The sequence below is a fragment of the Cyprinus carpio genome, chromosome A9 (genome assembly GCF_018340385.1).
Source record: "Cyprinus carpio isolate SPL01 chromosome A9, ASM1834038v1, whole genome shotgun sequence".
Lineage (NCBI taxonomy): Eukaryota > Metazoa > Chordata > Actinopteri > Cypriniformes > Cyprinidae > Cyprinus > Cyprinus carpio.
Window position 1 is genome coordinate 10,239,628 of NC_056580.1, and position 25,621 is coordinate 10,265,248.

The following is a 25,621-nucleotide window of genomic DNA, read 5'->3' on the forward strand; positions in this document are numbered from 1 at the left end:
CAGAACTGCTCATTTGATATCTTGTTCTCACACCATGGACACTTTTCACAGAGCTGAGGTTTGATTTTCACACTTCCGCACAAACATTCACTACCAATTTTTGCTGTGTGGATACTGTCGCGATATAGGCTAGGCTATATTACTTTAAAAATAAAATAACACCATAAAAAGATGTGAAGCAAATATGTATAAGATACAAATATGTTGAGAGTCTCATAGCTTCTTCAAAGCAGATTAAATGCTCTTCTTCTCTGTCTCCTCAGCTAACAGCCTGTGGACGTCTGAGTGTGCAAACCTCCGGCAATCTTACGTGCGTCTCAAGCCATCTGGACCCTGTTCACTGCCAAGTTACGTAAGTCTGGGGGAAAAAAAAGAACATGGGCGTGTCTCCCAAACACTGAGCTCTGCACTATAACAACACCATCTGAGACTACATTTGCACTTAGAACACCAAACAACACAGACAAAATCAAAGCAATTAAAGAAATCAAAAAAACAAAACCAATAATATAAGCAGGCAATTTTAGTCATTGTGATAACTTTTTCAAGACTAGAAATCACTAGTTTAACATTTCCATATATTTCCGGTTTTCTATGATTGTGGGAACCCTATAAATTAAATGCAAAAGGGGAAAAAAGAAAAATGAAAATAAGGATTGTTTTTATTAAGCATGCAGTCTATGAAGCAATACATACACTTATCAAATATTTACCAACTGGTTAACATCACAACACAGTATTTATATGTAAATCAAACGAAAGTTTAAAGTTCATGAGGTTATTAAAAAGTATGTCTAGTACTGCATGTGTTGAGGCTGACGGTTTCTCATGAGGAAAAAAATGTTCATAAACATATGAAATATATTTAATGATTAAAAAGTAAAACCAAGGTTTAAATAAGTCTGACCCTGTGCAAAAACCATCAATTATGCAAGTTTGTGCAAATATTCCCAATCTGGATGAAACTGATTTTAATTAGATGGGATATAATAAATCATACAATTACTTAAATCAAAACACTTTACAGAGACACAAATTAAAAAACCTTGAGCTGTCACATGTAATAAATAGAAAGCTACTTCTCTGTATTCAATCTTTCTGTTCAGTTCCATACTTTCCTTGTCCTCAAAATACAATATGCTTGTAATGAATTCCCTTTTTGAACATGACCTCACTGTAAAACACATCCTGAACCCACCTTAGGCCGTTCAAAAATAAAATTATTTCAAAGACATCAGTCAGCCCCCGTGCTGCCTTCCAAGACACTGTGGAATGAGCAAAGGTTATGAAATATGGAAAAATAAAAACAATGTTCCCACTCTAAATCTAGCTTATGCATTTATCCTGTACTTCAAACTCTGTGTCCTTCATTCATGGTAACAGTAAACATATTATTGGCTTTTATTAATATAATTTTATTTCTCTAATAGCGTTTTCATGGTCCTTGGTGCAAAAGTCTGGTCTGCAACATCTGGAAGTTCAGCTTCATATCGCTTCCTCGTGTCTTAAATCTCACGGTCTGTCATTAGCATGGTTTGTATGCACACATGCACTCTTCTACAGTCTAAGATTAGCACTGGCGGGCGTTGAGGGTTGGGGGAGAGACAGAAGACACTCACTCCGTGTAGTGCATGATGGACTCCACATAGTTTCCAGGGAAGAGTCCTGTAGTGCCACTCATCACACCTTCATACCAGCCATCATCATTCTTTTTAATGACATAGATGATGGCCCCCTCCTGGAAAGACAATTCATCTTCCTTGTCTCGCATGTAGTCATAGATTGCCACCACTGAAAGCAGAAAAAACAAAGAGACAGCCAAGTTAGTTGACTAGGCCCATGTGAAAATTTGAGCACCAATCAGTCACAGTTGTTTCTCTATTACATTTTGGTGCTAATCTGATGATTCTATCAGCTTTGAATGAAGCCCTATTTGGACAGCAATTGTTTCACATGGGGACATCTGTAACAATAAATCTGTATTGCACCTCAGTCATAAAAATTAGCAGAATCAAGTTGATGCAAACTTTAATTTACACAAGGTAAACATTTGAACCACCTACTTGTTGGACTAATAAAATGATTAGTTGTGCAAGCACTGATTTATATAAATGTACATAATAAACTTAATTTGGTACCATAGTAATTGTCCATTTTTTCTTCTTAACGGAAAAGTAAAATCATAGACTAGCTCCTTTAAATGTAGAAAACACCTTATGTCCCCAAGAAAAACAATTTCTGTTTGAAAAGTGCTTGTAATTCTAGTAGTGTCAGTGTCATTTAACAACCACCCCAAGCTGCAAAAACAGGCCATCCACAAATCATCATGGTACCAATGTCACAACGAGCACATTAAAATGGCCTGATGTATATCAGTGTGAACTATGTTGGTATGCCGTAGCTAGCCAACCTTAATAACAATTTGCAGAATCTAACAAGTGTCTTCAAAATGTTCAATGTACCTTTCTCCAGGTAAGTTTGTGGAGCCCAGGGAGGGTCTTCTTCAGCGTAAGGGTCACTGTACTCCACCACAGAAGACGACTCTTCCTCATAGTCTGCTGAAGGTGGAACTGGGTTTTGTGTCTCTTCAAACACCGGCTCTTCTGAAGAGGGAGGTGGGGGAGGTGCAGGAGGTTCATCTGAAACTGAGTAGAGAAATGAACAGGAGGCACATAGACCAGGACTCCTTTAGACGGGAAGGCCATGCAAGCTCATGGATCCATGCAGAAAGCGCAAGAGGTAAATTATGATATGGATGTTTAAATGGTTTACTGTGAGAAAGAAACAGTGATGGAATTTTCACTCCTAATATTCTCAGATAGACAGACGAATGCACCTGTATAGAAAAATGACAATACAATCAGCCTGCCTTTAATACAACTTGACTGTTTTGCATTTACATATGCAAACTGAAGTGTGTTAAGGGTGTAACAATACACTCATGTCAAGTTCAAGTCACCTATACAATACTGATCTCAGTGATTCGATACCAAAATAGAGTTTAAAAAGTATGTTTTCAGAAATTATTACTGCCAACACATATGGAAAACAGTTAACAAAAAGTACTGTTCAGTAAAATATTAAATTTGGTATTATATCAGTGGTGGATTATTATATTGGGCTTGGTCCTTTTCCCCATGCACTGATTACATACATTTAAGAAGTTTTAAATATTGTTTTTTTTTTAAATAATGTATTATTTATTTATTTATTTATTATTATTAATAATAATAATACATGGAAACTCATATGTATAATATATTGTTAAACCCCTTCTGCATATGTAAGATTATTTTAAAAGAAGGGCTGCCTATTAAACATGTACATTTAGTGGAATTCAAGAACACAATCATGTTTAACCTTAAAACATCATCTGAAAAACAGGCCGCTCAATGGAGAAGATGCTGAAAAAAAAACAATGAGGTGCATCACATGGCCAAAGATGTCTGTCTGACACGGTCTGCGGAAAACAACAATTAAAAAAATCTCTCAGACAGAAAAGCAGAGTCTGTGCCCATCATGAAATCTGTCTGTGCAACTGCCTAAAATCTGCAGACATGCTCTGACTTTTGGCATCTAGTATCAACTCATTCAGACTACAAATCGGGCCAAAAATCTATGTGTAATTCCATCCTTAAATTGCCCCTATTATGCTATTTGAAATTTTTATAAATTTGGTTTTGGGAGTCCCCAGCAACAGGTTCACATGCATGCAAGGTCAAAAAACACTTTCATTTGAATATAATATGCATTTAATTTTACATTATTTCTCAACGACTCTCAAACAATTCGTTCAAAAATTCATGTTTCCAAACACCTCCTATGCATAATGTTACTCTGCTCTGATTGGTCCGATTACCCAATCTGTTGTGATTGGTCTACTGCGTACAGAGCATGTTGGAAAAGGAACGCCCATCACCAGCACTGGAATATGGCTTATCAATAATGCATCCTATTATAATAATACTAGTGGACCACTCTGTTCTAAAAGTCAGAGAGGGAAAAAATTGTTTTACACTTGGTAGTAAAGACCCAAGCAATAATGGTATGTGCGTTAGCCGAACACAGACAGAGAGTACTGATAAACCACTGCAGTTTGAAAACCAATGTATTGCTCCATCCTTTATCATGACTCCACGTACAACAAACATTCTATATTAATGGACACATTTCTAGACAATAGCAGGCCCACAGTTGATTAGCAGAACTATAACGCGTGTTAAACTGGGCACTGAAACAACTTTAAAACACAAAAACTTACAAATACCACATAAAAATCAAAAAGATAAATAAAAGCAATACACAAAAACACTAAAAAAACACAGCAAAAGCATGCTACTACAACTCTCACATCTCAAAGCAAAGATTAATCTCAACCAAAAAATCCACACAAACTAACCACATAGAATTAAGAATAAACTGAATTCACTTTCACAGTGCAGAGCACAGCATCTCCTCGACATTACGTTATCCACACGAATGAGCTACAGCGTTTTTTTAAGTTTGTTTTCAAAGAGCGTAGGCGGGCATTATGCAAATATAAGAATTTGTGATGCGTGAAATTCGCAGAATAGGATTCGAATTTAAAACGACTAATTTCAGCGATTCAGAGTCGAATCTTTGTTTTGATAGACAACTTTATGATGCACTTTTAGCTTTACAACTTTTCAGACGGTTTATATTCACATACAGCTGCATTATACACTGCATGAAACATAATTTTCAAAAATCCATAATAGGGGCACTTAAAGTCTGCCTCAAAATAGTCACTGACACAACTATCCATCTGCCACAATAATGTTATCATGTGATTATCTTCACTTGGAGGTTTTTCTTCCAGGAAATATTGATGTATAATTTTAATATAATTAGTAATAATATATTTTATTTATAAAACAAGGAGATTTTAATCAACTGACAGCCCTGAAACCAGGAAATATTTTCATGCTTTCAACAGCATGTTTTGCGATGACAAGCCACATTGAGTTGAATGTGTGTATGAGTGTGTCTTTAAATGCAGGAGGGTCTCATCAGAGGAGCTCAAAGCCACTTACTGGTTTCCTGTACACGAGCCACAAAACCCATCAGTGGAAGCTGGGGTGTGATCTGCAGTGTGGAGGGGGGAGGGGGGGCCACTGAGGCTAGTCCACAAGACCACAAAAGCACAGAGGAAGGGGGGAGTGTGTGAGCAATGAACCAAGATGAAGAAAGTGAATGCGAAAGGGAAAAACAGAAGAGAGTAGGCAGTTAGTTTAGTGTGCAAACACTGTCTGACAAACAAGAAGTGGTCACCTCGAAGCAGAAAGGATGAAGGGTGAATCTACACCAGCTACAGTTCAGACTAATTTGTTTTTACATCAACGCACCAATCTGACTATGATAACTCTAGATTATCATTAAGAATTTGATGAGGAAATGTTGCGGTAAAGATGAATGCGGTAATCAAAGATGTGATGGTGTCAAATACAACTGTTAAAAGAAAGTAAAATGCAGGTACGGGGATCCATGTTGTACTATATCTCAGAGAACTAATTAAACTCTGGCTTTGATGAATTACAAGAACATGAAAGATGTCAAGTCTGAATAGTGAGAGCAGTACCTTGGTTCTGATTGTAATAGGGCCCTCCATTCAGCTGGCTGGGGGGCGTGGAAGTCTGACCCGTGATTGAGGCCGGCCGGCGATACGGCAGCGAACCTCCCACTGTGGGTGTGATCTGTCTGGGGACGGGCCTGTTCATGCTGTAGAACTGAGGGCCACCTGGATGAACAACACGGCCATGAGAAACAGAAAAGACTGACTGCAGACTTATCTAATTCTTGAAAGTTAAGGTGGCATGTTTTCAGAAATGAATGTGATAAGAAATGTGAGAGGTCAACAGTCAGGACACACATTTTACTGACCAAATGGATCAATCTTCAGGTTCCTTCGTCTGTTTTTTTTTTTTTTTTTTTTAATGGTTAAATGTCTAAAATAAGGTCTGTGGTTAACATCAGCTCAAGATATTTTCATGTTTTACTCTTCGACATAATGCATCAGTAAAACCCCCTTGTAATTAAAGCTTTTACTTGTCTTGGAAAACAAGTGCTAACAAGTGTCATTCAACGTCATTACAGGTAACAGGTAAACTCTAAATCTACTCAACTGGTCCACAGCATCATTGTGCTTACATCTGTGCACTTGCAAACTCTTCTACCTCAAACTTTCATGGAATATGTTTTTAAACAAAGACTGAAAGAGCTGTCAGAAGCATAATGGTGGTGGCGTTCAAGTCATGCGTTCGTAGTGTACTTCATTCATAGTTTACGTTTAGCTTTTTACTTCTGCCATTTGTATTTAGGCTTCAAAATGTATAAAAGGTGTGTTATCTTGTGAAGATTATCATGATGAATAAAACATGTAAGAATCAGAATTTTGTTATATACAGAGCTCATTTTTTGCAATAATCCAAAAGCCAATGAAAAAATGTCTTTTTTCTTTTTTTTTTTTTTCTCAGCAAGTGAAGTCACAGTGGTATTTTTATTGATGACACAAAACTACCATGTTTGAGTCAGAACAAACAACGAAACCATGTGTGAAAACAGCCTGAGAGACTCAAGAGAAAGCAAAATGAGTAGGACACAAAGAACAAAACTTCACCACAGAACAGCGAGATGTGTCAGCAGGTGGGGAATGAAACGGGGGCAGAAGGTGTGACTGATGGGCTGGAGATGGGCGGCAGTGGCGGACTCACCTGTCCCAGAGTTGGTGTTGGATGTAGCACTAGCTTCAGCTGAATTGAGGGGTGGCTGAGAGGGAGGAGAGCCTTTATCTGGCCAGAAAGCTCTCAATGGAGTCGGGAAAAGTGGGAAGGGGTTCAGGAATTGAGGTGGGGTTGGCTGAGGGTTGTGTGGGGGTTAAATTAGAGGATGTGACAGAAGGCTGAGTGGAGTTAGTTGGAGCCGAGGGTGTGCTGGCAGTAGCAGCTAGGTTGAAAAAAAGGAAAGAGGGAGGAAAACAAATGAGAAATGCTTTTGCATTTCGCTAGAAGGGAGCTAATGTGGGGCATCCCAGGAAGTCTTACTTTAAGCCAATTTCACACTGCACATTGGACCCGGAAAATTGCCGGAACATTGCCGGGTCACCTTCTGTGTGAACGCAAACACATCCCGGGATTGATTCTGGGATTGATCCCAGGTCGGGGACCTAGTAACATTGCTGGGTTCAGTCCCGGAACGAGCGCTGTGTGAACAAAACCCAGATCTAATGCCGTGGCGTAGTGATGACGCACGTTATCGCGTGACTCTTTTAGCGTGTTTTGAAGGCAGATCAACGTTCGCGATGAAACAAATATGTGCAAACTGTAATGAAGCAGAGATCAGTTAGTTCCTCACTTTCCGGAATGAAGCTGAGATCGTTCGCCAGCTTAAGTGAAAGTTAACGTGCCTAGCGTTTTCGACTCGTACATTACACGTCACACCCTGATATCACGTGTCTTCACGGGACCTTTACGGGTTGTGTGTGAACGCACGCACATATTCCAGGTAATCACTGGCGGTGTGAAAGTGCAAAATCTAGCAACCCGGGAACAATTGCCAGGACACATTACCCGTGTATTTTCTGGAATCGCAGTGTGAAAGGGGCTTTAGTCTCAGAGAACTCTCTATATGATTGAAGAAATACTGAGCTTAAAATTCAGTCACAATTCAGCTTTTTGTGAAGACCAAGTATTATCAGGGGTATCCAATCCTGTTCCTGGAGGGCCACCTTTCAGCATTTTAGCTCTAGCCCTAATTAAACACACCTGAACCAGTTAATCAAGGTCTTCAGGATCACTAGAATCTTCCAGGATAGTGGCCCTTAAGAAGCAGGACTGGACACCCAGGATGTACATGCAAATCTCATTCAATGAATTCCTTGTTTCAGTCATTTGACAGTAAAAACTGTGGCTCCCGAGTTTCACCCATTCCGAGTTCACCCAAAATGTAATCATTTACTTGACCTCAGGTCATTAAATATGATTTTTCAATGCATATAAGTAAATAGTGAAGTGAAAAGGGTACAAAAGTACCATAAAAGTAGTGTTTTATATTTTACTGTTCCTGTAGCTCAAACAGTAGAGCATGGCGTTAGTAATGCCAACATTGTGGGTTCGATTCATAGGTAATTAATGGGAAATGTATACTTACAATGTTGTAATTCGCTTTGGATAAAAGTACCTACCAAAAGCATTTTACCAACCAGGGTTATATTAAAAAAAAATTAACTGAAATTTTTTGTGATACATGAAAACATCTTTTCTAGCAGAAGGACAAGAAATGCATACAATTTTCATTAGTTCTTGCTTTTATCCTCAACAGTTTTTCTCTGGAAATATAACATTTTGTTTTCCACAACAACAGAAAAATACAAACAAATTTGGAGCAACCTGAACTGATGAAAGAATTTGATCTTTTGGATGAACTATCCTATTAATGTTATAGCATTTGAATCTAGATATGAAAGCTGTTATTAGCAAGTTCATATCACACTTCATAAGCTCTTATTATAAATGATCAAAAAACAAATGATCGCAGTCAGACTGCAAGCAGTATACATGTTAAGTTTGCTTTCTGTGATAAAAATGTCACCTGGAAAGACGCTGGGTGGAGAGGGTGTGGGCACAGCGATGGGAACACCCACACTGCCGCTCCCGCTGTTTTCACGACTGCTGCTGCGACTGCTGGGATGACTGCCGCCACTGCTCCCGCTGCTAAACACACACTACAGATTACACACCTCACGTACATATGCCTCGTGTTATACACATACTGACATCCAAAGACACACACAGAGACAACAAAACAGATGAATCACGCTCTCACCAATGCAAGTGCTCTCAAATACTATCCTATTACTATCATACAAACTCCAACTGTGATGAAATTAACTTGTTCTCAAATATGAATTTGAATATATTCAGATCATCAGCCCTTCTGAACATCAGGAGGGCACAGTCGTTGTTATTTTCATCCAAGATGTTCAATAACATTTCCAACTGGTAGACAGATGGGAGAAGGCTGGGGAAAACGGCACCAAATGCTTTTTTTTGGATTCTGCACTAAGTGATAAGAGGCAGTAGCAAAGAGCATGTGGGAGGACTTCAGCATACATTCACTGCTCAGGGTGAAAACATGAGAAATGGTTCTAAGAAAACCCTTCTAGAAACTGTTAGAAGGTTGTAAGTGTATTGAAGAGTGTTCCTGCTCAACAAGTAAAACATGGGATGCTAAAAACAACAAGGTCAAGGTTCGATTCCCAGGAAACACACATTATAAAATCGCTTTAGCTAAGAGTGTCAGCCAAATGCATAAATGAAGATGTTACAGGCATCCCTGCAGACGGCACAGAGATCAAAGGAGAACAAGTGAGAGCCGTTACATAATTTCAGACACAGCTGGTCTGAGCATCAAAAGAAAGACAGAGAGAACCATCTGTAATGTAGCAGACTTAAATCTTTAAAATCCTCAGGAAAAATAAAACAAGAAATGAAAGTCTGAGATGGGAGACAGAGAAAATGTTAGAGAAAGAGATGCTCTGCAGTCATTTGAGAGCATCTTCAGGCGTCTTTATCCTCCATGACTGATGATGCGTTTGTGAGCACTGCTAACGTCACTGGCGACTGGTTGCCAAGGTTTCAGATTATGCAATTGTGCAGACAATCAACGATGCTTGTTTTAGAAGTGCCGGGGAAAAGCGATGTCTGTGTGAAAGAGCTTTACAGCGAAACTTGCTAATCAATGTCAGCTAATAAATACATACAGTCACTAAAGTCCCTAACTGGGGTGTGTGAGAGTCATGCTCTGAAAGAAAGGAGAAGATGTGGGTAATGGTACCTGTAAGTGCGGTTCCTTTGATTAACAGATGCCGTGCGCACAGGACTTTGCTGCAGAATGGGCGCCATATTGCGTGTGGGGCTTGGGACATAGTCATTAGGTACCACCGGAGGCCGCACTGGCTCAAGCGTTCTGTAGGGGGAGTGCCTCCTGTTGGGAGGGACAGCAGTTTAACAACCTTGGGGAAACTTGATCAGACAATTTTGCTTGACAATGTCTGTTATTCTCCAAATAAACAATCAGGAGTTCAGCATTCCAAAACAAAACAGTTATAATTCATCAACAGCATGATTTCAGTTTTCTTTGAAAGGGTGAGATTCCATACTGTACGTACTTTTCAAGGTTGTGAAACAACACAAATAACTAAAAATAAAGCAAAGGATTTGAGGTCAGGAAAGTGCATGTGAGAAATAGTAATTCAATCTGTGGAAATAAAATGTAAAGTCAGTGCCCCATTTTTTCTCTGGTATCAAAAGAGAGGAAATGGGCATTACTGTTTTAGGCAACTATTACTAGTTAACTATTAATTATAATTAACTATTATCAAACTATTAAAATGCATCTTTAATCAAAACAATTTATTACCACTAAATCATCACAGGAAAAACAAACTGCATTTTAAGAACCTTAAAAGTACTAGGGATGCACCGATATCATTTTTCAGAACCGATCCGATACCAAAAACTCTTGAGTATCGGTTGAAACTGATACGATACTAGCACAGATTTTTATTTTTTAAATCAATGTAGAATTTTCATACCTCTCTGTGTGTTGACCTGATTATCACTCTTTTGTGTGTCTATCTACTAAATATAGACCACTTCATTATACAGAAAAATAAGTGAAAAAATATATAAAATCATAATCTACACTGCATTCCAAATTATTATGCAAGTGACATATCAATAGGATTACAGTACAATAAAGAGTCAGATTTTTGTTTGCGTTGTTTTTCACATCTTTTTAGATAACTGGTATAAATCTCAGACAGGTTTGTTCAATAGTTTGCCAGGTCTTCTTAGGTAAATGCAAACCCTACTTAAAGAGGTTGTTCCACATTATTAAGCAAGTCATAGTTCTCATGAAATATGAGGAAGACAGATCTTTCTGAAGATGAAAAGTATGAAACAATGCAATGTCTTGCAAAAGGCATCAAAACAAACAATATTTCGCAAAAAGCTAATAGAAATTATTGACCTGTCAAAAGATTTGTGAGTGACTTAGAGCACAGAAGATCTTGGTCAGATAGAGATTTATTAAGGAAAGTTTCTGTCAAACAAATGAACTGTATTGTAATGCCAGCTGTAAAAAAAGCCACTGCTGAGCAGCAGACAGGTGTTTGAAGCTACTGGAGGTCTCAAGATCCTCTCCATGCAGACTGACAGTTGTGTGTAAAGCTGCGTTTCAGTGACTGCTAACCAAACCTCACAAAGAGAAACCTGCACAGGTTGGGCCCCAAATGTGCATGGGCCCCTGAGCCCATGCCTATAATGCCCACTGAATAATTCTTCCCAGCCTTTTGTGGGGCTTAACAATAACAGTATACATACAGTATCCGATACCCGATCCGGCAGAAAATGGCAGTATCAGAGCCGATACTAATACAAAGTATCGGATCGGTGCATCCCTAAAAAGTACTAAACCTTGCTTTTTTCTAATAGCCACACAATAATCACACAAAAGATCCAGCTCACAATAATAAATACAATGATGAAATAAAATCGTGCTATTTTGCTAGTGACATTTTTTACAGCATTATAGTAAACTAATTACTGTACTTTTTTAAAATCAGCATGAATTAAAGGACAAAAAATACTTCTCTTTTCCACAGTACAATAATGATTCACATAGAAATCTGCTTAACTGTCATGAAAATAAATGTCAAAAAGAAAAGCTTAATGGTCCAGACAAAAACACTGAAAAAAAAAATTAAACTATTATATGTACAGATTTATAACTTCTCTTCACTTGCATACGCATTTCATGAGGGAATGAACTTTAGCTGTGTTGCTGACCTGTCCATTAATCAACACACAATCTGGCCTGCAATGACCAGTCATCATGGGGCGACACGGGAAACCAAAAGAGAGCCAATCTGCACAGCTAGTGTTCAGAAAACAGGGCAGGACACACCCTCTCTCCTCAGTGCTCAAAAACATCAAGCCCCATCTTAATAATGAACACACTTTAAAAACTGAGCATATCAGATCTTTCATAATCACAGTTTTATGCTTTCACAATTTTTGATGCATATTTAACACACCTCTTTTCTGACCCAAATGTAAATCAGGCTCTTCAATGGCATAAAGGGAAACAAGGGATGTAATGGATAATGTCATCTGCGGGGCTGAGGCTGAATTTTCCGAGGACTAAAGACATGACCCACACATGTGCCCCTGAGTCACATCACGCTGTGCATGACCTACACTGAAAAACAGGCTTTTACTACGAAATGAAAACCTCACTGACGTTGCTGTAGAAACATTAGCATAAAAACGCCCTTTTAAATTATCTGACAAGTTGAAAGTGTCAAAGCACCAGTCAAATGTTTGACACACCTAATGATCTACATAACTGAATAATGACGAATTAGTAGGTGTCTCAACAGATTTGACTGACATTTAACCCCTCTAGCTACAAAGCCAATATACATACCCTATGGTGCCTTTGCCTGGCATTGGGGGGCTGGGTGGTTTCTGTGTTGGAGGTGTGGTGCGAAGAAGGCTGCCCATCTTCATGTTCTGGGTGTTGACCTATGACAAAAACGGTATCTAATTTGACAAAAGTGTTTTATCTCATTTAGTTTTTTTTTTTTATAAAGAAAAGCCAAACAAACAGAACAATCACACACACACACACACACACACACACACACACACACACACCTACTCCTGAGCAACATGCAACAATGATAAAAATGCAAATGTGATATAGAAAGGATGAAAGAAGAAACAGGGATGATTGCCAAATCGTTGTTCAAATTCTAATTTGCAAAATCAAACTAAAATATTATTTGCTCCATCTCAATTCCACATTAATGTGTCTATATAAGAAATTTCAAATAGTGGAGTCTCCAAATAGTGTTTTTGTATAAACTGACAAGCCTTTAAACCTAGAATAAATCAAAATACAGAATATCAGTATTTTCAGTCCATATTTAGATCATATGAACTAAGGAATCAAACCTTATTCCTTCTCCATTCATGTCACCTGATCATAAGACAGCTGTAAAGACCCTTACCTTGAACCTAAGTAACCACTTAAACCAAGAGCGAAGCAGAGAACAGAGGTGAGAGGAAGCACAGAGAGGTTAGTGACACATCTCAGACACAAAGAAAACCCACGTCAGATTCTGGCATTTGTTAGTTCAAAACAAACATGTTAGTCTGAAAAATCATTCCTTCTGAGGTGAGCCTGTGTCCTACCTTCACACCGTGACCGATATCATCCAGCGTGCTGTAATCCATAGGTTTGCGAATGTACCTCACTGGCCTCTCGGGATTGGCTGGAGCAATGATTTTATGTGTGCGGGAGGTGTTCTTATTGGTTGTGAGGATGCCGATCTCCCGCCTCGCCACTTTTTCTTTGTGGATGTCCACCGTCTGGATTGGAGAAGTGGAAGAACAAAAAAATTTTTTTTTTTTTTTTTTTTTTTTTTTTTTTTTTTTTTTAAAGTCTGAAGAAATTTGAGATGTACTGGGTCTAAACTGGGTCATTTAGAATTAAAACCATATTTGTATCCATGACAGCCAATCATAATATAGGACATTAACGTACAGAAGTCTTAAAGCTACAATAGCAAGAATTAACTAACTGCATTGGAGCAAGAGAATTTGAGAAAAACGATGGCTTCTACTATTTGTGGAAGCAGGTTACAAAACACAGTATGTGAGGCGTATTATTAAAGCGTGTAGTTGTGAGAGGTCTGAAATCCCTGTCGGCGGAGTTCTGTATCATTTCACACGGCAATTTGGGAGAGGATCGTGTCAGAAGCACTTCACGAGAAGAGCTGCATCAGATGTTGTGCCGCTGTGTTTAATCGCTTTAGAGCCCATGCTGTTGACAGCTGTTAAATAAAAAATAACAGAGGAAGCGCAGAGGGGATAAGCCTCTGCTGCTGGCTTCTCAAACACAGCTAAATGATTTTCAGTATTAAGTGACAGTGATACGGTAAATAGGGATCGAGTCCAGAGCAACAGCTGGGTCCACAGATGAGGGCAGTGGAGACAAGACAGATCAGAGATATGGAGACAAAAAAAAAACAATGAAAAGTGGAAGAGAGAAATCATCCATGATGGAGAAATTGGCAGATGCTGTTGACCTGGGATGCGTTTCTTGGTCGCAAGTTCCGTCATTAGCAACATAGTTCAACAATTCAGCGTTTCCCAAAAACACAGTTCCAACAAACATCTGCAAAAAGCACTGCAAAGCTGTGTGATTGGAACTACAGCTATAGGTTAGAAGCATTTTCTTGTTAGTGTGACTTGTGGACTTAAACAGTCTGCTCTTGAGCAAGATAAGCAAGCTAACATGAAGTACATTCTATATCTTCCATATCCATATATAAAATACAGCGAAAACAGTAATATTGTGAAAAATGATTACAATTTAAAATAAGCATTTTCTGCTTGAATATATTTTAAAATGTAATTTATTCCTATTATGACAGATAAACTGACAGCAGTCATTACTCAAGAGTCACATGATTCTTCAGAAATCATTCTAATATGCTGATTTGCTGCTCAAGAAACATTTATTATTAATATCAGTGTTGAAAGCAACTGTGCTGCTTAATATTAATATGACACATTTACAGGATTCTTTAATGAACAGAAAATTCAAAAGAACATCATTTATTTGAAAGAAATCTTTTGTAATATTATATTCTGATCAATATAATGCAAAAAATTAAACAGCATCACAAGGGTGAGTTTTTTTTTTTATATCCATATTTGAGGTGCATGTGTGTGGCCCCTTGTCCAGTTTACTGTGGTACTCTGAATAGTTCAGCTCAGAGCTTGTATAATGAGCTATATAAGAGCTTGTGTAATGTAACAGTCCAGATGTGACGCCACAGGGAGGAATTTCCCACGAGTGGTAGAGGAGAGGCGGAGAGAAAGAGAGAGAAGTGGTGACAGAGGAAAAGAGAGAAGGCAGGGACATGAACACACAAATGAGTATGTGTGACTAACATTTGCTCGTATCTTTGGCTGGCACAAAACATTCCAGCAGTCGCACCAGACCCCTGCGGTTACACTGCATCTGAATTACAGCTCATTACAGACTGTGACTCTGTGGGAAGATGTTTAATTACAGAATCAATTGAAAACTGGCTGGACAAGGATTCTGTCTGATCAGCCAACTAAAGTCCTGAATAATTAAAAAATAAAGAGAATCTTGGGTAACTGTACTTTTCATGTGTGACCATTCACGAGGGCATAATGTTTGATTAAAGAAATAAAGTTTAAAGTTCAGTCTAAAGATTTCTACACTAATATTAGTGTCAGAACCACTTATAATCAAGCTTCTTATAATCTACCTTTTACCTAACTATGTCACAATCATTTACCGGTCACATCCTAGCAGACTCTTCAAGCTGTCAGTCATCATTCAGTAAATATAGCCCAGAATGTGACATTGTATGGGGAGGTGTGGTGTGTTGCTAGGTTACCTGAGATATGTGGTTGATGGAGGACTCCATTCGGCGCAGCTGGGACGCCTGGATGTCGAGCATTTGGAGCACATTGTTGGCGAGTGTGTTGATGAGGTAGGCCACGCTGGCCAGTGACTGAGTAGTGTAGTTCTTGGTTTCCTCTAGAGCGACGTGTTTGTCTGGAGACTGATGGAGAAATAAAAGAGCAATATTCAGCGTGCCATTAAATCTGTTCAGCCATTTAAGGCAGTCTAATACTACAGGGCTGTTGAATCTGATTGGCTGATGAACGTTCTAAGGTGTGCAATTATTTTCAGGGAATCGCATGGCAAAAGTAGTTCCATGCAGGTCTTGACCGCATTACATCTCCATATCACTTCACCAAATTATTTCAGTTATTTCAAAAGTCCTTACAACCTAAACCAGCAAAAGAACCAAAACCCACAATGATATTAAGCTAATAAATATAGTAGGGCAGCAAGATACAAATGACATGACAAATCATAACTGTCGATTATTCCCTTGATTATTAATTACAATCGTCACAATTTACATTGAATGATGTTTGCACCATTGTTTGACGCAACTGCATGTCATATTTATATGAACATAAGCTAAAACCACTCTAACTGAAAAACTTTTATTGCTTTACTATAGTATTAAGCCTCAAATATCAATTACACATTGGATTGGTTTCTTCTTATATATATATATAAAAAGTAAAAATATGCATGGCACTATAATGTTCTTGAAGCAGATGAACTTGCAGTTTCACTGTTAGGAGACGCTGCTGACGAACACTGGTGATGGATGCACAGACTCATGCAAAGTCCCTTTACTCAGGTAATTCACACATATTTAATCCATCTCTCATGTGTGTCTGATTTTCTCTAGTTTAACAAAATGAAAAGTATCTTTAATCCACAAAGAATGGATATAGGCAGTGTAGGCGATTTCCAATTTAGTAAAATGAATATGTCTTGTCAGGAGTGTTACAAAAGCTACAGCACGAGTCGTGGATATGGCGATGAGAACAGGTACCAAATGCTGTAACAGCCCCTTTACTAGGAATTTTGAGAACTTCAGATAATGGAAAACATATTTGCTCATGTTTTCAATATTAAAAAATCAAATATTTGTGTAGAGAAGTCTGGTAAGCGGTCACACATGGGACTGTTTTCTATTTTGGAAAGTCAACTTTGGTCCAGTGAGTATGATGAAGGAATTTAGGTTTGAGGGTGTCAATAGGAGTAATACGAGGGAGATTAAAGAACTGAGGGTATGTGTCCCGAGCAAAATTGCTGACTTGCAAATATCCAAAATTTTTTTATTGTAATTAAAAAAAATTCTAATGTTTGCTGGAAAGATGTCAAGACAATCTATATACCCATCCAAAAGGGTCTAGCGACGCCCCTGGTGTGGAATGTCAGGGTCCCTATCCATCAATAAAAAGTGGGAACTTGGAAGGCAAATTTGGGAGGATATTCATTTTAACCGAATTGATTATTCCAGCCAAAACACAGGGTAAGCAGTAACAGCGCTCAAAACTTTCTCCATTTGGAGTAGCAAAATCTAGCTAAGTTAAAATTATAGATCTCTCGAAATTTCGTGGCAAACTCCAAGATACGTAAATCTATGCTGTAAATGTTAGTAACTGGTAGCTCATAGCTGCAGAATGTACATGGAAAAAAATCTGCTCTTTCTCAGGTTGCAAAGTATAACCAGAAATGGTCCAAATGATTTGTCAAAGCAAAACTGACACTGAAAATATTAGGTACTGAATCAATGCTCAATAGGAATCAGAATCAAACTGGGAACTTGGGAGTCAAATCAAGCCAAATCAAATGGGTAAAATGAGTCGTTCCCAAGCTACTGTCTCCAACAAGTGGTTTTCAAGTTTTGTTTCTTACAATGGAGGTGCAAATATCACAAACACTTTCTGTTTTCTGTCTTATAAAAAATTGTTACTGAAAAACCCCTGGGTGTTTGCGTGAGAAAGTGTCCGGATGTCAAACTGACACAAACAACGTCAGACCTATTATTGCATATCCTTAAACGTTAGATCATAATTTACAAATCTGGAATCATTAGTTCTGCTGACCAGAAAAACAAACATGAGAATTGCTGAAATACTATAAGGGAAAATGATTCACAGTGACATCAAGCTGAACAGTCACAAAAGGGTCTAGCGACGCCCCTGGTGTGGAATGTCAGGGTCTAAGCAGTTCTTCAGTGACATCAAGCTGAACAGTCACATGACCCAGGCTTTGATCCCTAGGCTGACAGAGAGAAAGTGTACGTGTGTGTCTGTGTACACAATTCCTTTCTTTGTCCCAGGACGGTACCAGGAAGGAACAGTCAACCCTCACATACTTTTGACTGTGCTATTATAGATGGCAAACCGCTGTAACACACATTCAGCAAAACCCACACAACAACAGACCAATGTGGATCCCAAACCACCTTAAACCAGAACAAAATAATTAAATATTCACTTATAAAGTGCCAAACAATAGATCTACTGTAAAGACAGTGTTGCTGTTTTCATATGGATAGATGCATTAGATAGATATGCAAAATGAACCAATTATTTCATAATTCAACGCAATTTAATGTCATGACAGATACTATGGCTAACTTTCATGTTGAGAAAATGGATGAAACGTAGCAAAAAAAAAAATCAAAAGAAATAACAAATAATGTAATGCTTCATCTGCTCATCTAAACTTAAATGAATCTCAAAGCTGCAGTGAAACAGAGTAGATAACAAGCAGCCAAACACGTGACAAAAAAGAAATTATTCAGTCGCATGGATGAACTTGTTTTCACATGATGATTTACACCACATGCATTTACTGCACTGAAATGCTAGACCCAGAAGAAGCTGTGGGCTTGCAGTGGCCAGGCATGTAGGCCAGAAAGGCCCGTCCTCCCCCAGGACACACAACGACACACTGACAGTAATATGCAGACGCAGTGCGCTGACCCACGCTGATGACATCACAGCTGCATCTGAGCAGAGAGAGGAGGAGGAGGAGCTGACCCTTCAACACTCAGCGTCTGGAGAGAAAACACATCCCTCACAACTGCTGTGATGCACCACTCATGAAGAGATGCTCAGAGACACTGAGAACAACTACTGAATATATTATCACTCCTGCGCATTTCAGTAGAGAACTGAGAAACTCATTAAAACACCCAAAGAGAAATCCAAACATCTCAGAACATGTTCCTCCTAAAATCATTTTTCACCAAATTGGGGTACTCTCAGGTTGTCAGCCATAAAACCTAGTAGACACAGCAGTTTTCACAATACAAATTGTTATCAAAGCACTTTTTTTAATCACACAGAAACAGCAATAGATGTCAATAACTAGGGCCATTTTTCTTGTGAGTGACTGGCTGTTACACGGTATAAGAATCTGGATGACTGGATAGACTGAAGGGGTCGTCAGGGGCAGTCTGGGCCTAATGGTTAGAGAGGCCGAACTGTAACCCAAAGGTTGTGGGTTTGAGTCTCAGTACTGGCAGGAATTGTAAGTTGGTTTTGGGTACATTCAGATGTGAGTCGAGCTGACTGACAATGCAAATAGATTTTGGATTTTGAAATGCCTGTTGAATTTTGTCGTTTATCTAAGGTGATTTTTTAAATATATTCGTTTCTTATTTATTTGGTTCCACAGTGTTTGCTGATTTTTAAATACATAAAACTTTCAAGTCAGGCATCATTAAAATGAAAAGATTAGTGGTTCAGTGAGTGAGTCAAATGTTCAGAGTCGATTGCTTATGAATCAGCCTACGCTGGTACTCTGTATGCTTGTTTTTTTTTTTTTGTGCAGCTCAATAAAATGTTTTCTTGTCTGCGAGGAGAGAGGGAATTATTTAGACCTTACTTAAACAGGTGTAGTTTTAAAGTAAAAAAAAAAAAAAGGTGTGTCCATGACCCCTGAACTGATGTGGATCTCAAGGGCAAGTCTGTCCGGGAGAGGTGAACGTCTGCTCATTGTTTCAGCTGCTTTTGTTTGAAATGAACGGCTGTGTCAAAGAGAGCAGGTACAGGAGTCATTTACTGCCCAAACCACTGATCCACACAGTTCTCTCCGTTTCAATCGCACACAAATGGAGGCAGGGCTCGTGGGTAATTACACGGTAGCGTGCCCGTTAATGACTGCTCAGCTGTATGAGCACTGACCACAGCAGATGACTCAAATAATTACTCTCTGAAAACGAACAGGTGGGTAGAACAAGAGACGCTGATGAGACTTTTGTTCCTCACGTTCATGCACAGAGCTCACAGCTCTTTTCATCAGACACCTCTCCAGAGACCTCTTTCAACAGTAAGAGCTCTTCAAACAGGGTGTCAGACTGCTGGTGATGCTACTACACTTTTCAGAAGCGTGAATGTAGCTCAGCTAAACTGAAAGAAATGAACCTTACAGATGAGCTGAAGCAATAATCACTGCTAAAGGATGTCTCAAGTAGTGCAGAAATTCAACTAAGCTAATCTGTACATTCAGTTTATTTGGATATCAGGCATGGTACATGTTGTTTATGAAACAATCTCTAGACGAATGCTGTATACTATACAGGAAACCGCCTAACTGTTGTCTTCTTTTTATTTTCAAACATAAGAATGAAGTGAAGAATATTTTGTATTCCAAAAAAACCATCAGAAATAACCTGAAAGTTGTCTAAAATCACGTTCACTTACACACAGCACACACACATCTATTCCAGAGAGTGTGCAAGAAAGATGGAGTGCAAATGAATGCAACAGACTGCTTCATCTTGAGACAGGCTCTTTAAAATTAACTATTTAAAACACAGTGCATTAAAAATGTGATTTCATGAATCTGACCCCTCAACCAGCTAAATCAGGGTCTTCAGGATCACTAGAAACCTCCAGGAAATTGGTAGGACTCTCAACTGTGTTACAACACACTAAAACCACTCAGAATACGTTAGGGACCACAAAGCAATGCCCTAACAACCAGCCAGAGCATCGTGGTGGTGAGTTTTGTGCATGCTGTTTTAATTGAGATCACTGTTTTTGTGCCAGATTAATACTAATCTTACGTTATACTTATGTTAAATGAGATATATTAAATTGCATATTTAAAAAGTTCAGTTTTAATATAAATACTCCTTCAAATGGATAGTTTTGACTAACTTAAAGAGTTTGAAAGCAGTGCACACAAGACTGATGCGTTGTCATGTGAACGTGCAGTCGAGGATGTATCGCAGATATGGAAGACTAAACTGAGAATCAAAGCAGCCCACACCGTCTCTCCTCCTACACACACACACACACACACACACAGACTCATCTCTCGTTCATCTTCATATCAACGCAGAACTGGCCAAGACGAGGAATATCAGCATCTGTCTCCCAGAGGTTTTCTCTGTATTGCAGGAGAATTATGCCTAAGTCACCATAACTGCTGCCTGTCAGTACATCAGCCACATACAGTCGTTCTGATAACAAAGACTCGTAGAGAGAGAGAAAAAGGCAGCCAAACATGGAAAGCAAGTGTATGGCTTCAGCTGCTAGAGTGATCTGTGTCATTTTTAAATTACTGGAAAACCAAGAAAGAGCTCAGAAACAGAAAATATATGAACTGCACAGGGATTTAAATATAAGTACAGGTCATGTTTGGTGTATGGATTTATTGCTGCAAATTGTTTGAATAATTATTGCATCTGTTGTCGGGGAAACAAGGATTTAATGAAACCATCATTAAATGCAGATAATTAACCTGGAACACAGTGACCTGTGCTACACATGAGCAGACTGGCTGGCTGACAGTGGTGGATATATATATGGCACAGCCTCCTGTATGCACACACACACACACACACAGCATTCTCCTCACAAAAGCAAACCTCAGCACTGTTTTGACTAACAAAATGTTTCATGATATTCAAGATCATGAAGGGACTCTAACACAAACTAGAATTGAAAGAAAAATAAGAAAGAGAGAAAAAAGTACCAGAACAATTTAATTGGAGCAGAAAAATTAAACGTCATATGTGGCATTTAGATTAGAAAATAAACACTAAAGGTGCACAATATAGACCTTATAACAAACACAAATATTTTATATTAATTTTATTATATTTAACAATTACTAGTAAAATCAAGTCACATTGTAAAATATTATTACAATTAAAAAAAAAAAAAAGTATTGTTTTCTATTTGAATGTATGCTGAAATGTAATTTATTCCTATTTTTGATTAACGCATCCTTGCTGAATAGAAGTATTAATTTCTTTAAAAAAAAAAAAATCTTACTGACCAAAACTTTTGAATGGTAGTGTATATGCCCTGAAATCTTGAACTATGATGAATGAAGAAACAGACATTTTTGAAGGAAATTCAAAATGTTTAAAAAAGCAACACAAAATACAGTGATAATCTAATTAAAAGCATATCTTACATACTTGTACCTATTGCATATTAATAAATAAGATATAATTCTAATTGTTAATCAAAACATTAAATAAAATTAAGTGATTTTGCTAAAAATAATTGTTGAATAGGGTAAGTGTACCCATTAAACCCACCAAAATCTAAGTTTAGGTGTTTTTAACAGATTATTGACATTGATTCTAAGAAAAATAATTTGTTAAAATGTTATTAAACACTTTCACTCAAAAAAAAAAAAAAAAAAAAAAAAAAAACTGATCAAAGTTTGTAATTAGAGGGATTCCTCAATGAAAAACATTAAGTGGGCTTAAATGGTACCACAGTGAGTAATGGTGAAAAAAAAAAGAATGTTTTTTCTTTAAAAATGTGAGATATGTTTACAAAAACATGCATGGAACTTAAATATACCGTGGACTATGCATCATAGTCATTTTCATTGTACCCATATTAAGAAATGTTATTTTTTTAATTCAGGGTTAGCTTGTGTTGGCTATAGTTGCATGTGTTTTGTGGCACTGTAACATTTAATTTCAATGGAACTTGCAATTCAGCTAGCAAACAATGCTTTTGGCAAATGTGCCAAAAAAAAAAAAAAAATTGTATTAAAATCAAAGTGAAATTCACAAATTTGGTTAATTCTACAAACTAAAATGTATGTACTGTTCAATATATTGCCCAAACCTACAATAAATTTGTGGGGGGGAAAAAAACCCCCAAAGAAAAACAGACAGTTTCACTTCGAGGGTTAATTCCCCCAAAATGAAAAAAATAAATAACCATTTTAGCACTCCCTCCATCACACTCTCTTTCTCTCTCTCTGACCATCTATGTCAGTTTCTTTCTGTGTGTGTGTGTGTTTGTGTGCGTGTCTCTCTCTCTAGCCAGTGTTTGCCTGACACACTGTCTATTAATCTGACCTAGTTGGTCATCTGATTTCTCTGCATGGCCAGAGGAGAGGGCAGCACTGCACCATGAAGCTGGAGGACAAATTCACAAAAGAAATGCCTGCTTGCCTCTTTTACATCTTACTAAATACACGAGAGGGGTGTGGGACAGAGTGTGGAGGAGGAGGGCAAGACAGAAACGCCTGACTGCTGAGTCTGGACGCAGCTCCTCCATCTTCTGAGCTGTAATCGCTCTCAGATGGTGAATTACTGCACACTAACATGTGAAATATGTGCCTTGCTGTCCTTTTCCCAATTGGCAATAAACATCTGACTCACACTCTAAATGCCTCATTGCCATTAATGATACAATCTAATGACTAACAACTGAAAAGCATATCTGAGAAGCTGTTTAAAAAAAAAAAAAATATGACAAATGAATTACTCTAGTATGCGATGACTGCTAAAACAATCCAGTGTTGGTCATAATCTGCTTATACTTAAATAACCAAAGTGAAGCAGCATTACTGAAAAAAAACCCAAAGACTTAATACATGAAGACAACAGTCACAATAAACTTGACAGTGTTTAGAAGCACAAAATAAAGAGAAACTTGTGTTTAAACAGCACATTAAAATCACTCTAATATTCAGTGTTTCATATAGGGATGCATCCATCCGATACTCAGGATCGGTATCGGCTCCGATATTGCCATTTTCTGTCGGATCGGGTATTGGTTATACTGATCCGCGGCTGTTTAGTCCACAAACACAACATTTGTTCATTGTTTTGATTTCATATCGTGTAAAAAAAAACACACACGAGCAATCCCACGGGTCTTAATGAACTTTGTTTTTCTGCCTCCATAAAAGTGAATATATATATTGTTTTCCTTGTTTATCTAAAAGTGCACTTTTTCTTGTTTTAAACCTAGCCAAAAACCCATGCGTTGCGTGTGAAAAGTATTTTAGTATTTTAAAATGTAACGCCAGTACGCCATTGTCTTGACGTCTCCCCGATTGCCTGCGAGCAATCTTCTCCTCCTGTCTGTACGGTAATTTCTCTACTGTGCGACAGAGAGTCGAGTGGTTATGACGCAATCGTTAGCCTATTTTTACAAAAAACTGTTTCTACTAAGGGGCATAATGTAAAATAGAAGGTAATGGAGCCCTTTTCACATTGTCGTGTATATTTAGAAATAAATAATGGACAAATGGAGTCTTTAAACACCTCAGGATTAAAATTATTCGCTGTCAAAGTGACGCCAAAATGAATGGGAGTCAATGGGATGCTAAAGCAAGTGAAGTTCTGCTACAAGATGGCGGCACGCGGCCGACTTCAACTTCCGGTCGACTTCCTTCCCGCCTGGTTATAACGTAACACCAGAGCACTACTGTGTTTACCGCTGTCGCTGCTTAGAAGTGCAACATTGTAAAGGGTCCGTCTGAAACAGTGTGCCGCGGCGCAGCATAACGTTCCAAACGTTGAGTAATTAAATACATCGGTATGGCGGTATATTAAAAATTAACATCGTAACGAAAATATACAACGGTTTTCAGTGTAAACCGGTATACCGCCCAGCACTAGTTTAATGTGAGGTACAGATGAATATTTAAGTCAAGTTGACGTAAATTCTTCTCCTCGCTGCGGCTGTCTGTCATTCTCCATTCAGCTTTCAAACTGCGTGTCGCGTTCGGTTACGACAGTCAAGACCATGAAACTCTCTCCAAGAGCGCACAATAACTGAGATTTAAAACTGTTAAACTGTCATGTAAAATATCGCAGAGATATAATAGCCTACTGATGCCTAGTGTATCTCTTCCCTTTTTTATGTGGTTATCTGTAACTCCGTGTTCCTTCAAGCGTATTATTCTGCGCACGGGATGTGCAGAAGCATTTTGTGCCGCTCTGTATTGGAGCCATACTCTTTCGTATTATACTTTGCTTAATGCAAGATTATTAATAGTCTTTTTTGTTCTGTTCTATCTATCATATGTTGCTGCCTTCATTATTGTGCAATGCATTTAAAAGAAAAGTCTTTTAATTTTATAGTATATATATATATTTTAGGCTACTTGTTTTTCATTCATGTATTTTACAACAATACACAGAGCATACACAAGAGTGTAACATTTTACTAGATTTAGCCCTACACTTATCTTTTTATTTGTTCCCCATGTTTAGTTTAGTTTAATTTTTTAATAAAATTATTGTGCACCCATGATTTTTCTAGAATAACTTTTGCTGCTGAATTATTCACTAACCTTGCTTATAATAGTATTTTTTGTCATAGATTATGATTATATATTTTTTCATTTGTTATTTTTCATAGAAAAAGTATAGAAATTCTACATTGATTTGAAAAAAACAAAAAAAACAAAACAAAAAAAAACTATGCTGGTATCGGATTGGATCGAAATTGCCCGATACTCAGAATTTCTGGTATTGGGATCGGTTCAGAATTTTTTTTTTATAGTTGCATCCCTAGTTCCATAATATTTAATATATTAAGGAACACTGTGTACACTTCACTTTTAACATTTTAACACACTAATTAAACAAACTAAAAAAGCAGTTTAATCTGATTCTGATGCATAGAACTGAAAAAATAAAAAATACATTGATTTTGTTGTTTTACTTTCAATAAAAGTGTGGTTATTTTATTGGCTTGTATTTTTGAAACTCAGTATCATTAAAATAATTCAGTTAAACTAAAAAGTCGAAAAATATTTTTTTTATATTTATATTTTCATACTTTATATTATTTAATAAAATAATTAATTATTATTAAAAGGCATTTTCCAT

At 37.7% G+C, this 25,621-nt stretch overlaps 1 pseudogene; it reads right to left on the minus strand.

Annotated features, from left to right (window-relative positions):
* Positions 1-644: 644 nt before the first annotated feature.
* LOC109096649 overlaps positions 645-25,621 on the minus strand; it is a 28,592-nt pseudogene continuing 3,615 nt past the window's right edge.